The sequence below is a fragment of the Mytilus californianus genome, unplaced genomic scaffold (genome assembly GCF_021869535.1).
Source record: "Mytilus californianus isolate M0D057914Y unplaced genomic scaffold, xbMytCali1.0.p SCAF_50, whole genome shotgun sequence".
NCBI classification, from domain to species: Eukaryota; Metazoa; Mollusca; class Bivalvia; order Mytilida; family Mytilidae; genus Mytilus; species Mytilus californianus.
This window is the reverse complement of record NW_026262702.1, coordinates 505321-520044: the sequence shown is the minus strand read 5'-3', so window position 1 is coordinate 520044 and position 14724 is coordinate 505321. Positions and strand designations below refer to the sequence as shown.

General features: G+C 31.5%; 2 long non-coding RNA genes across 2 annotated transcripts in view; one reads left to right on the top strand and one right to left on the bottom strand.

Moving 5' to 3' along the window:
• The window catches only part of LOC127703756 (uncharacterized), a 44968-nt gene that overhangs the window by 20014 nt on the left and 10230 nt on the right, over positions 1–14724 (top strand). The gene's annotated exons all lie outside the window — the stretch shown is intronic.
• On the bottom strand, positions 659–12964 carry LOC127703755 (uncharacterized). The gene is made up of 2 exons (XR_007983025.1): positions 12812–12964; positions 659–767 (listed from the first exon to the last, which is right to left on the bottom strand). It is a non-coding gene; the product is annotated as an uncharacterized LOC127703755 (long non-coding RNA).

Below are 14724 nucleotides of genomic sequence, written 5' to 3'. Positions count from 1 at the left end.
GTATTTTAAGGTCAAGTCAAACAGGTTGATTTGGTGATCAAAAATTAGTCAAAGACTAAAAAGCTGGGTTGTTCAGATCGTTTCGTAAACAATATAGAATGGTCTTTAATGGACATTTAAATTTATGGAAAAGGTAAGATGTGAAAATGGGGAATATAATCTTTACACAACTCCATAATGGAATATCCACAACCTCAATAAGTGTGTAAACTCTCAGTGAAGTTCCAAAGATCTGGATTAAAAACAAAGATTATTATCATCTTTTGAAAATGTTGGCTGAAAATCACTGATTAAGCGCTCAAAAAATATGTTTAACTCCGACAAATTCTCTATGTGTCTGTCCCAAGTCAGGAGCCTGTAATTTGATAGGGCTTTTTTGTTGCTTGCTATTATATATCTGATTTTCATTTGTTTTTTGTCAATAATGAGGCCAAAGTGTTTGTGTTTTTTTATTATTGGTTCACATTTTGTCATGTGGGTGCATTTAATAGATGACTGTGCTGTATGGATTTTTTCATTGTTGAATGCCGTTTTATCATTATTGCTTATATCGATCTTATTTAGACTTTGGTAGATAGATGTCTAGCTACATCTCCTTATTTAATATTACTACTTACCACTACGAAGACAACATCCATTGTAAGAACGACAATTGTAGTAATCTTTCTTATTATAATAATAGTAGCCTTTGTTGTTATAATAATAAAAATCGTCAGGACAGCTGTATTTGTTTGTGCAGTAATATTTTACTCTGCCGTATGGGTTACCTATGGGACAAAAATAAATGATAAAAGAAAAGTTGAAAAAGATAACTGTTTAAATTACGCAAATAAAACCAAAACCATTATTTATACCTTCAATACAAAAGGAAATGAATTACTAGATAAAAATAGTAATCGTCAGGACATCCGTATTTGTTGGTGCAGTAATATTTTACTGTGCCGTATGGGTTACCTATGGGACAAAAAAAAAGATAAAAGAAAAAGTTGAAAAAGATTACTGTTTAAACTTCGCAAATAAAATCTAAATCATTATTTATACCTTCAATGCATAAACAAATGAGATACAAGATATATATTGTGGATGAATAAAACGGTAACCTATATTATAAACTTTTTCATCATTCGGTCTCTAATAACAAGTTGTCTCATTGGCAATCATACCACATCTTTTCTTATTTTTATACACACACGTTTTCATTTGCATTTGTATTTTTTTTTTTTTAATTATATATGTTTAACAAAACCACGATAGATAGCAGTCTATAATGTTGTACACCAGACGCGCGTTTCGTCCACAAAAGACTCATCATTGAGATTTGGATCAAATGATTGGAAGGCCAAATTAAATTGTAGAGGTGTAAGGAATGGGATTTCAAAGAAGGAGCAAAAAACCATATACAAAGCTTTAAAAGGCCCCGATATGAAATGCACAAGTTTCAAATAAACGAACATTTTGAATAAAAAGATTGATTCTGATGTGATTTGATGCAATGATTTATTGTTGTACTGTAACAGTTTATTTTTTATCAATTTGCAGATTTTCCTTGTAGTCGTTCAGCAAAATAGTAAGAAAAGGGGGGACAACGATCTGAAACTTAATCCATCACTACTATGAAAAAAGCAATTTTAAGAAAATTATATTAATATATATATGAATAATGATCGTGTTGTTTTTCTCGTACTTCGCCCGTGTATTGCGGTATAAATTGTTATTATTTCATTTTGTCAAAAAATATTCTCAGCTGTATCAAACACTCCCAAACAGGTAACTATAATGACTGATTAACTTTGTCTTTTGAGATGGTCACCACTATAGGCTGCAGTAGTATTGGTAGTTACCATCGTATTGACTTTTCTAACACGTCTTATAAGTTGAATAGCAGTGACGATCCAAAATTCCGAAAGGTTTGACAAATACAGCAAAGTAAATACAACTCAAAAAATCTTTTTTAAAAAACACATCAGGTGAATACATCAAGCATTGAACACAGGTACGATCAAAAGACATCAACTGCAACATATCAAATATATCTTGGCATAGTTGACAAGTCAAATATTTTAATTTCAATCTCTTGAGGTAATGTATTGACTAAAGCAAATACATTTTCTATGTTCACGATTTAGAGTTTTTATCGCTTCGAAATGATTGAAATGAAGTTTATCATTCATGCAGTCGAACAAGCTTTTATTGTTGGTGTGTCTTGCATCTGTTCTTTAAGTTTTCTATTTCAGTTTGAATGAGGTCTTGGATACAAGCACTGCGGTAGTATCTATTATTGTCATTGCTGTTGGTAAACAGGTGATATCTAAAGATGGTTATACTCACGCGGAAGACAGCATCCAGCATAAGAGTTGCAATCATACTTGTAAGACCTAGTGCCATAATTACAATATCCTGTGTTGCCATAAAAAAAATATCCTGATCGACAACCCTTATTAGAGCAATATCCTCTGTAATCATAATCACCGCGTCCAGATTTAACTACAAGCAGACATTTAAGACATTTGTAAAAAAAAAAAGGAAATGAAAATGAAATTGCATTTTTATACAAAAACAATACACTTCTTTTTTACAGACACCAGGTGTGTAATAAGTACATTTGTATAATGTGCAAATGTTCGTACCGCTACGTACAACGGAGACAACATTTGCTTCTCCTGAACAAGCTCAAAGAAATATGTGTAAAGATAGAGGGATAGACGATTTTAATTTCTTATGCCTTCCAAATCATTTTATTGCATGGTCATTTTTTTGGACTGTTTTCTGGCAATAATGAGACCTTACTTTATATCTCAAGATAGTAAAGAAAAAAATATGTAGACTATAGACTTACGAACTCTAAGACACTGTATTAAGAATGTGTTGTCACCAATACTATTAAAATGGAATCCGCTTGTATTTAGGCTGCGTTATGAACAAAGTGTAGTAGTCAGCCGAGAACCAGCTTACAATACAATAATCATTAATCATTTTTCTTGTCTGCAATAACGTTAATTTTTCTACACTAGAGACGGATTTCGGCAATAAATATCTTCTTCATTGATCATCGAATCGAACATATTTGAAAATACAACACTTAGGAATGAAATGCAAATTATGAAACTTCTGCGAAATAGGAAATAAAATTATGAAATTTAAACAGTGAACGATTTTTTTTGCCTTTACAATTTTTTCAGATTCGTTCATCGGAATCATAGGCCCTTATCAAAGGTCAAAATTTTTAAAACCATTCCTTTTAGAACTCTACAGAATAGATATATGAACAAACATGAAAAACTACTTGAATAATAAATACAGAAAATGTGAAAACTAAAGCTCTCTTACCTATTCCGCACAGAGCGGTGATCACAAAGACTGCGAGTATCATCTGGATTGACTTCATCTTGCAATTGGGTGAACTTGCATGTTGATGCTGCTTTAAATATGAAATAAAAGTCTTTTTTTTTCAAACAGATGTTTCGCTTATCATATGCAAGAATTAGCATGACATACTTAAAAATTGGATTTAGCTATGAAACAACTACACATGCATGTCAAAACTTAAATGAGAAATTCCTGTAATAATAAAAAAAATTAAATCTTTCTTTGTTAGTATATAAATCGTGTCTGGACACAATTTTAGTGTTGATGTATTTACATATTGAAACAGGGTGATAGCATATTACATGTATAAGTAATTTTATTTTACAATACATTAACAATACAAGCAATTACAATTATGATATTGGATTAAATCTGCTTTTAAAGCGCATACTCAATCTGCAGTTTCTGCAGTTATGAAAATATGAATACACAGAGATTAAACATGACATTCAGGGAGAAATCTAATGAAATCTAATTTTAAACACTACATTATCTGGGTCACCGGCAGAAGACATGTGAATATTTACTAAACCAGGCTTAAAAATAAACTTTGACTCTCTGACGATTTCATATTTTTTGGAATGAGAAAGTCATACCTGTTTTAAAAAAGTCTTATTTGATTATGCCGTTTTTATGAGGATTTGTTTCCATTCAAACTAACAGGATTTTTCTGTTTGGAGGACCCTTTTTTTCCTTTGAATTTGGTAATTATCATGTTTTTGGTTGTTGATCTTTAATTACTTCTATATTGGATACCAAGTACAAAAAGAAAACGAACTTTAAAAAATGCATTGTTTTCTCGTTTACATTATTTCCTATTTTTAATGTCGGGGCCTTTTATAGCGGATGATACGGTATTCGTTTCTCTCATTGTTGAAGGCCATGTGGTGACCTATCATTGCTTTCATCGACATAATTTGAACCCATTGGATGGTTATCTCATTGGGAATCATTCCATATCTTCTTTTTATTTTTTATATTGATGGCGATTTAAACGCGACATTTGAATAAACACTTTTTTATAGTTGAAAATGATATGTCGACCCTCTCATGTCCTTTAGATTTATGGATCGTATTGTTGCTGTCTATTTTGCGTATAATCAGTCTCTTCTTTTATTCAAAAACACACAGTACATTCCATAATGCAAAAACATCTTCAAATTGGTATATAGCCAGTCAACACTGAGGTTGTGAGTTCGAATCTCGCACGGGGCAGGTGCACTCGACTCAAATCTTAATTGACTAGGATTGTCAGTTTTCGATGGTCGATGGTTCTCTCCGGGCACCCCGGGCTTCCTCCACCAATAAAAACTGACCGCCACGAAATAGCACAATAGTGTTGAAAGTGGCGTTAAACACCAATCAATCAATCAATCACCATATTTTATATTGTATTTAAAGTCTTAGTCATAATTTTGATTATATTTCTGTAATTCTAACAGTATTCTTTTTCGGGTTTTCTTTGTGTTTTATTTTATTATATAGGTAACCCATGCAGCAAATTCAGTGATTACTGCACCATCAATTTCGGATGTCCGAAAGATTACTATTTTGATAAAATCAAATGGTACGATTATGATGATACCAATAAGTACTACAATTGTCGTTTCTACAATGAATATTGTATTTGTTTGATGTTGTTTTATCTTCATTAGTCCGTTTTCTCAGATAAAATTACAAGCAATCGTCACAGGCCGTATTAAAGCCTTTTTACGCTGATACGGAGTAAAGTAAACACCAATCCATCACAGAGACTAGCATGTTTTTTATGTATACACATGTTATTTGTCAAGTTATCAAGCATATCAGGACGCCTTCCGTATTTTGTTTTATTTTTGAAAGGTTTATTAATCTTAACGCTTAGATTGTCGGCCAATGAATATGACAGTATTGATTGTTTGTAATATTTCTAACTCTGTTATAGTCTTTAATTTATTGTTATCACCCCGATCTTGTTTTTTTTTTTTATTTTCCACAAGAGTAGCGTATTCGACGTATAGCATAAGATTTTCTTACTTTTTATATTAAACGAGAGCGGAGATTATTTAGTTCGCTTTATTTTTTTACCCATAAAAGTGGCGTACATAAATATCATGCCAGATTGGATAGAAATATCATCTTTTTACACTATGAAGAAATCCCCTAAAACTTTACCCAAAACAGTTAAATTGCTATTTTCTCAATACTACAATAAATGTTTTAAAAAGAAAAAAAAAGATACCAAGGGAACAATCTCAAATCATGAATGAAGGAAAGTAAGACAACAACATGAACAAATCAAAATAGTCAAACAGACAAACAGTAGTCCACTAATTCTATACCGAAATGTGCAAAATAACACGACCGGTTCAACATTCGAATGAATTAAATTGTTTTCACCTGAAGCTGTTATTAAACTAATGCAGGTAATGGTGTATGAAAGAACATTATAAGTAGTTATTTCATTAAACATGACTTCAAATCAATATAGTGAAAAATTGAACAACTGAGTAGATGAGATCATTCCAGGCTTTAGAACATATCAAATCGAATATTTAACGGCAATAAACACGTCTTTCAAGTCCACACTGTTTTAATTGAAAAAAACAGCAGTATTATTTCTAGCTCATTGATATCATGCGAAAGCTAAAGGAATGTATTTAAATTTTACTACCGATTTAGGCGCAAGGTTTTGTTGGCATTTCAAGATGCCATCAAAAGGTAAAAAAATTGTATTTTGATATTGACAATAATTAATGTGCATTGTAAACATAGAAAAGCAAAATGATCGCTATTCGCCTAGACGGTATTTTGTGCAACTGCAGAACAAGATACATAAGTTGCATCTTAAAACTATGGGAAAAAAAATTCCTTGACCTAAAAAACATACATTTATTTTGTTTTTCGGCATTTAGATATCGATCCTCTAGGTTATATTTTCCTTTTCAAGCATTTTTTTTAGTTATGGATTTTTTTTTAATTGAAAAATATTGTGCAACTAACGTCTTGTTTTTTTTCTTTATGATTTAGAATAAGTGTATCATGTTCTTTCAGATACATATGATAATCTATAATTTGTTATCGTAAAAGAATCAGAAAATAACATTTTGTTAAAATCTGGCAAATTTTTTGCAATGTTTATTTTTAACCTTTAATTCTGGTTTATCAGAAATTGTACCGTACGATTTTTTTTACGACCGGGCAAAACAGAAAATACAGATAAATAGCTTTTGAATGGTATTTAATATAGCCGTATGTTCGGTGGATGCATTATAGTCCTTAACTAATAGTCTTTATGAAAAATGTCACTCGCCTATAAAAAAAAATGAAAACAGCACGTTACAAATGTATGCGTCCGAAGCGCTTTTCTGGGTGTTTGACTTTAAACAGACACATGATCATGCGACTGGGTTATACTAGTACTTTATAGATCACATTCTTTCCATTGTATTATCGATCAGTATTCTTATTTCCCACCCCTAGTGTTATATGCACGTTTTGATAGACAAACTTTCGACTACGATTTTTCTAAAGAAGGCTATTCTAGAACTGCAAATATTATCGTCATCAGATTTGCAGAGTTTTGTGTATTGCTATTTCTACAAAAAGTCCAAGCAAGTCGGCTAGCAGCTGTTACACCAGCCCAATGGAAAATGGAGGATTTCAATTTCCACACAGTAGTATCCACCTAATCACCTACAAATTGAACCTGTCTTAATGTTTTTAGCTACACTGTTGTTCACATGAGTTTATAAATGTTCTTTATGTGCATTTAAAGGAAAATTCTTAATGATATTTAAAGAAAATTATCACCAATAAATTCTTACGTTGCGTTCAAAATGCGACTGAACAACAACCTTCCCCTCTTTTTAATAGCTTCGACATTTATTCCGCGATTACTCACCTCCGTGGCGGCTTTAATTCTAAAACAATGCGATTTAGGTTTAGGAATGTTGCAAATCTTTAGTGATTTTCTCTACATAGCTGACACTTGATATCGGGTAAGCAATGACCTGTCCAAATCTATAACTAAATTATTATCTGAAACCGTATACGTTCATGAAAAACTCATCTAACATACCAGGCTTATATTAAGTACTTTTTTTCAAAGTGAAAACTGTGCACATAGTTGCATTATCTGTATATTTATTTATGAGGATGCACCTTGAATGACCTGTCTGATCTGTTTTACTTTTCTTAATGTTAATTTTGATTTGATAATCCTGGCAATTGCAGTGCTACGGTACTAGAATCAGAATTTTTTTTTTGCTGTAAACTCACTCACACGTAAAATAGCGAAGGATACTAGAATAAATGCAGATTTGAAATAATAAAGATTCATAGATAAATGTACAAAAACTAGGAAGAGCTGTCGTAGTAATGATAATGTTATCGGGACTGTCTTGTTTCTTTGTGGGATTCGTTTATATTAACTATTAAAAAATTTAGATATAGCAAAGTTCTAAGTAGTATCCTCTAAATTACGCGACTAGTGAGACCAAGTTATGCCACTAATATATATATATATATATATATATAATCGACCTGTAGCTGGAGATAGATGCTTCAAATATAAATAAGCTATGAAATGTACTAACTGTTCAACAGGAACTTGCCATATTTTTTTTTAGTGTATATTGAAGTTGGAACAGGAACATATCTTGTAGCTATTGAACAGCTTTTCCGTGTATTTCCGAATAAATAATCGGAAAATAGTCGAGCATATTTCTCCGTTATATATTCCATACTTGGTTCGGAACAGGAGTTGGTGTCATAAATGTATTTGGTGCTAGGATTTTTTTATCTGATTTGATAGTGACAAAATATGAATTTCACTTCTACAATGTAGAAGATATACTGATTTGCATAAAGTTGTATAAAGAAAACTATTACTGGTATAGGCCGTTAATTTTTCAGTTAATATAAGTATTGTCTGGCGAAAACACAATATATATAGCCAATTTTCAGAACATATAAACATTTTCGAAGTCTAGTGAAATCGTAAAGCTATTCCACGACAGTGCTTGTACCAAGTCATGAATATGGCAGTTGTTTTTCACTTATTCCGTTGATTGATTGCGTTTGAATTTGTCAGTTTTTATGGATTTCCCCTTTTTGATTTTGCTTTAGACTTCAGTATTTTTGTTATACTTTTTTTGCAAGCTTTGGTGTTTTAGGTAAATAGATTCAAAAACAGTTCGATTCGGAAACTATTCAAATACCCATTCAAAATGAATGAAACATATGATTTTGCCTCTTTGATGAGATTTTTTTTGTGCGGTTTTTTGGGAAGTATTTTGATGGCAATCTTTTGACTAGTTATCAATTGTCTTTTTTTTTTGGAATTAAGTCTATGGCATATAGAGATATTTGAATAAAAGTTAACTTCTCACTCTTTTAGAATCAGAGTGACCATGATATTTACAGTTCAGTTTAATTCTGACAAGTAAATTGCAGTTGACATTTCAGTGCAAAACCAATGCATACTTGAAATATATAAGAACCCCTACTTTAATCTAGACTGAGTGACGTGTAACCCCTTTTTATTGTATTAGCTAAATCATTTGTTATCTGCAATCCTATACCACAAAATAATGTGTTCAGTTTTAAATAAGTTTGCGTGGTCTCCTGTCAGATTACGTGTGGCAGGATGAATATAATTGGAAAATGCATTCTTTAAGGCTCACCAGCAACCTAGTGGAGTAAAAATGTTACTTCATATGATTTAGAAAGGCAAAGGATACCAAAGGGACATAGAAACTCATAAGTTGAAAATAAACTGACAACGCCATGGCTAAAAAAGAAAAAGACAGACAAACAACAGTAAACAAAACAACATAGAAAACCAAAGACTGAGCAACACGAACCCCACCAAAAACTGGCGGTGATCTAAGGTGCTCCGGAAGGGTAAGCAGATCCTGCTGCACATGTGGCACCCGTCGTGTTGCTCATGTAAGTACAAACCCGGTGATATGTCTTATTCGGTAGGTCACATTCGGGGGAATAGTGACGAGATTGAAGTTACGACAATTGGAACATATCAATCGTCATCTGTGAAATAGATATTCCATAACGATCAACCAACTCATGATGGCGTTCGTAAAAATTACAAAGGGATGAATTCAACTTCACCACTTAGAACTCTTGTTTTAATAGCTTCCTTGCGAGCAGCAATCTTCTATCAAGAAAATCATGATAGGAAACACAAGCACTGGAATATCGTATCAACTGGGATATATATACTCCGTATGCAGGTGCTGCTGGAATGTTGCTACATAGAAATGGAAAGTTCACAATTGGGAAGCTGAAATCATTTCTTTTGTCGACAAGTTTTGTTTTCAACTGACCCTCATTGTCGATTACCTATCAAAACAAGTGTCATTTCTATGGTTAATTCTGCCTGACAGGTTTACATTTTTAGTTTTTGTGAACACTGGCAGTAAATAAACCATACAAGTGAAAGCTTTAGCTAGTTTTAAAACCAGGTTTAATCCACCACTTTCTACATTAGATAATGCCAAGGCAGAAATATGAAAGTTGTTTTCTAGTCGTTTGGTGTGGTTTAGCTTCTGATGTTGCCATTTGATAAGGGACTTTCCATTTTGAATTTTCCTTGGAGTTCGGTATTTTTGTTATTTTACTTTTGAACAATGCAACGTGCCAACTGTTGTTCGTTTAATATCTCTTTCTTATTCAATTGATGAGAACTCAAAATAAAGTACATTTTGAAATGTTATCCGTGCTGGAGTTTCATATGTTGAATTTAAGAAAAAAAGTATACAATCAATGTTGCTAAATAATTTATTTGAAATCATTATCAAGTATCGAGTGCACTCTTTGATGTTCTCTTTACCAACTGTCAATATAGGCTCGACCTTTAGTAACCTGTAAAATGAATAAATAGTCATAGACGTATAACATAATGTATCGAATATTGTCTATCATGACAACCATGTCCATTTCTTCTGAAATATAACAAAATACCAGTTAATGAAAATGTCGTGGCTTTTTTTTTTTTCTTTTTTTTTCTTCCACATTTTGATAGTCTCCTTTGTGTCTTCCCCTCTTATATGAAGATTGAGTGTTGTATTTAATGCAACTGATATTAAAAAATATGCTTTTACATATACACTTTGATTTCATTGTCTTATTACCAATCAGTGTACATTTTGGAAATTCCTTGCAGTTACGTTTACTGAATTGAAATCAACATTATTCAGTTGTTGTCTTGGTTTATATCGGTTTAGTTAGACTGCTTAAATGAATGGTCCAAAATTTCAACATTAATATTACAAATGTCCAACGAGTAAGACTGTGTTTAAAGTATATGATTAAATTCAATTTCATTATGTGTTCTTTCTTAAGTTTTGTTGTTCTTTTTTTCTGTTTTTATTGTTCTGAGATGTTTCCATGTAATCAAGAGTAGTCCTGATACAAGCCAAATATTTAATGTTGGCAAAAATGGAAAGCTTGACATATTATTTCATTTAAATCAACCCTTTTTATAATTTGTGAATTGTTTGAATATCAGAGCTGAAATATCTCTGCTTGTAGTTCATCTTTACGATCACAATTTAACATGCATGTTGTTTAGTTAATTTCGGAAGTGCATACTAACGTTGCAAATGATTTTTGAATAGATTCATCAGTGGATTGTAGATGTCAAAAGATGCAAAAGTTTATTTATTTAAAACCATGGATTACAATGATTTATGATGTTTAAATGATATGCCTTTAAGGGTTTTCTAGGATTTCGTAAAAGCAACTTTACATAACAGTTTTTTAAGTGGTGTACGTTTCATGAATGTGTATTTCAAGGTCAAGTCAAACAGGTTGATTTGGTGATTTTTTCATTGTTGAATGCCGTTTTATCATAATTGCTTATATCGATGTTATTTAGACTTTGGTAGATAGATGTCTAGCTATATCTCGTTATTTTATACTACTACTTACTACTACGAAGACAACATCCACTGTAAGAACCACAATTGTAGTAATCTTTGTTATTATAATAATAGTAGCCTTTGTTGTAAAATAGTAATCGTCAGGACATCCGTATTTTTTTTGCAGTAATATTTTACTGTGCCGTATGGGTTACCTATGGGACAAGAAAAAACGATAAAAGAAAAGTTGAAAAAGATTACTGTTAAAACTTCGCAAATAAAATCAAAATCATTATTTATACCTTCAATACATAAACAAATGAGTTACAAGATATATATTGTGGATGAATAAAACGGTGACCTATATTATCAACTTTTACATCATTCGGTCTCTAATAACGAGTTGTCTCATCGGCAATCATACCACATCTTTTCTTATTTTTATACACACACGTTTTCATTTGCATTTGTATTTTCATTTGTTTAATTATATATGTTAAACAAAACCACGATAGATAGCAGTCTATAATGTTGTACACCAGACGCGCGTTTCGTCTACAAAAGACTCATCATTGAAATTTGAATCAAATGATTGGAAGGCCAAATAAAATTATAGAGGTGTTAGGAATGGGATTTCAAAGAAAGAACAAAAAACATATACAAATCTTTAAAAGGCCCCGACTTGCAATGCACAAGTTTCAAATAAACGAACATTTTGAATAAAAAGATTGATTCAAATGTGATTTGATGCAATGATTTATTGTTCATTTATTTTTTATCAGTTTGCAGATTTTCCTTGTAGTCGTTCAACAAAATAGTAAGAAAAGGGGGAACAACGATCTGAAACTTAATCCATCACTACTATGAAAAAAGTAATTTTAAGAAAATGATATTGATATATATATATATATGAATAATGATCGTGTTGTTTTTCTGGATCTTCGCTTGTGTATTGCGGAATAAATTGTTACTATTTCATTTTGTCAAAAAATATTCTCAGCTGTATCAAACACTCCCAAAAATGTAGCTTTAATGAATGATTATTTTTGCCTTTTGAGATGGTCGCCACTATAGGCTGCAGTAGTATTGGTAGTTACCATCGTATTGACTGTTCTAACACCTCTAATAAGTTGAATAGCAGTGACGATCCAAAATTCCGAAAGGTTTTGACAAATACAGCAAAGTAAATACAACTCAGAAATCTTTTTTTTAAAAAACACATAAGGTGAATACATAAAGCATTGAACACATGTATGATCATAAGACATCAACTGCAACATATTAAATATATCTTGGCATAGTTGACAAGTCAAATATTTAAATTCAATCTCTTGAGGTTATGTATTGACTAAAGCAAATACATTTTCTATGTTCACGATTTAGAGTTTTTCGCTTCGAAATGATTCAAATGAAGTTTATCATTGATGTAGTCGAACAAGCTTTTATTGATGGTGTGTCTTGCATCTATTCTTTAAGTTTTCTATTTCAGTTTGAATGAGGTCTTGGATACAAGCACTGCGATAGTATCTATTATTGTCATTGCTGTTGGCAAACATGTGATATCTGAAGATGTTTATACTCACGCGGAAGACAGCATCCAGCATAAGAGTTGCAATCATACTTGTAAGACCTAGTGCCATAATTACAATATCCTGTGTTGCCATAAAAAAAATATCCTGATCGACAACCCTTATTAGAGCAATATCCTCTGTAATCATAATCACCGCGGCCAGATTTAACTACAAGCAGACATTTAAGACATTTGTAAATAAAAAAGTAAATGAAAATGAAATTGCATTTTTATACAAAACAATACACTTCTTTTTCACAGACACCAGGTGTTTAATAAGTACACTTGTAAAATGTGGAAATGTTCGTACCACGGAGACAACATTTGCGTCTCCTGAACAGCCGCAAAGAAATATGTGTAAAGATAGAGGGATAGACGATTTTAATTTCGTATGCCTTCCAAACCATTTTATTGCATGGTCATTTTTTGGACTGTTTTCTGGCAATAATGAGACCTTACTTTATATCTCTAGATAATATAGAAAAATAATATGTAGATTATAGACTTACGAACTCTTAGACACTGTATTAAGAATGTGTTGTCACCAATACTATTAAGCTGGAATCCGATTGTATTTACGCTACGTTATGAACAAAGTGTAGTAGTCAGCCGAGAACCAGCTTACAATACAATAATCATTAATCTTTTCCCATGTCTGCAATAACGTTAACGGTACCAATTGTTCTGCACTAGATACGGATTTCAGCAATAATTATCTTCTGCAGTCATCATAGAGGCCAACATATTTGAAAATCCCAGACTTAATGAAATGCAAATTATGAAACTTAGTCGAATTAGGAAATAGAATTATGAAATTTAAACAGTGAAGGATTTTTTTTCCTTTACATTTTTTTTTCAGATTATTTGATTTAAATGAAATAAAATGTCAAGCTTTCCATTTTTGCCAACATTAAATATTTGGCTTGTATCAGGACTACTTTTAATATTTCTCGATCTTGATTACATGGAAACATCTCAGAACAATAAAAACAGAAAAAAAGAACAACAAAACTTAAGAAAGAACACATAATGAAATTGAATTTAATCATATACTTTAAACACAGTCTTACTCGTTGGACATTTGTAATATTAATGTTGAAATTTTGGACCATTCATTTAAGCAGTCTAACTAAACCGATATAAACCAAGACAACAACTGAATAATGTTGATTTCAATTCAGTAAACGTAACTGCAAGGAATTTCCAAAATGTACACTGATTGGTAATAAGACAATGAAATCAAAGTGTATATGTAAAAGCATATTTTTTAATATCAGTTGCATTAAATACAACACTCAATCTTCATATAAGAGGGGAAGACACAAAAGAGACTATCAAAATGTGGAAGAAAAAAAAAGAAAAAAAAAAAAGCCACGACATTTTCATTAACTGGTATTTTGTTATATTTCAGAAGAAATGGACATGGTTGTCATGATAGACAATATTCGATACATTATGTTATACGTCTATGACTATTTATTCATTTTACAGGTTACTAAAGGTCGAGCCTATATTGACAGTTGGTAAAGAGAACATCAAAGAGTGCACTCGATACTTGATAATGATTTCAAATAAATTATTTAGCAACATTGATTGTATACTTTTTTTCTTAAATTCAACATTTGAAACTCCAGCACGGATAACATTTCAAAATGTACTTTATTTTGAGTTCTCATCAATTAAATAAGAAAGAGATATTAAACGAACAACAGTTGGCACGTTGCATTGTTCAAAAGTAAAATAACAAAAATACCGAACTCCAAGGAAAATTCAAAATGGAAAGTCCCTTATCAAATGGCAAAATCAGAAGCTAAACCACACCAAACGACTAGAAAACAACTTTCATATTTCTGCCTTGGCATTATCTAATGTAGAAAGTGGTGGATTAAACCTGGTTTTATAACTAGCTAAAGCTTTCACTTGTAT